Source organism: Triticum dicoccoides, chromosome 6B (assembly GCF_002162155.2).
Source record: "Triticum dicoccoides isolate Atlit2015 ecotype Zavitan chromosome 6B, WEW_v2.0, whole genome shotgun sequence".
NCBI classification, from domain to species: domain Eukaryota; kingdom Viridiplantae; phylum Streptophyta; class Magnoliopsida; order Poales; family Poaceae; genus Triticum; species Triticum dicoccoides.
Genome location: NC_041391.1, coordinates 516,623,010 through 516,623,703, shown reverse-complemented (window position 1 = coordinate 516,623,703; position 694 = coordinate 516,623,010).

Genomic DNA, 694 nt, shown 5'->3' with positions numbered 1-694 from the left:
GGGGAGGGGAGGGGAGGGGAGGAGGGAGGAGGGAGGAGGAGGTCGCCGGAGAGGAGGAGGAGGTCACCGAAGAGGAGAAGTATGGTGGAGGAGAGAAGGGAAGATGAAATGAAGAGAGGAGGAGAGGACCAGCCATATATACGGCATACTAATGGCGCACCGCGGGCAGGTGCGCCATTAGTATTTTTTTTATTTTTTTTATTTATTTTGAATTTTGAAGGCGGGAAGATACTAATGGCGCACCATGGTCAGGTGCGCCATTAGTAATTTTTTTTATTTTTTGGACTTATTTTGAATTATGAAGGAGGGAAGATACTAATGGCGCACCATGGGCAGGTGCGCCATTAGTAAGTTTGAATTTTTTTTGATTTTTTTTGCTTCTCTAGATCTTAAAAGCCCCGTATCTTTTTTTCTGTTAGGTTTTTGAGGATTTTGGAAATGTTTAACGGGGTTCCCCCGGTTAAATTTGGATGTAACTTTTCGAGTAGATGATTTTTCATATAAAAAACTTTTTCATCCGAGTTAGTATGCAAAAGTTATGCCCATTTTTACAAATTCTCGCGAGATTTTGCAAATGAAGTCAAAATTCATATTTGCAAATTTTCCCAACAACTAGGCCACATATCACATGGGAAACTTATTTTCTTTTATTTTTTTGACATTTTTATCATTTTGTTTTATTTTTTTTAAAACT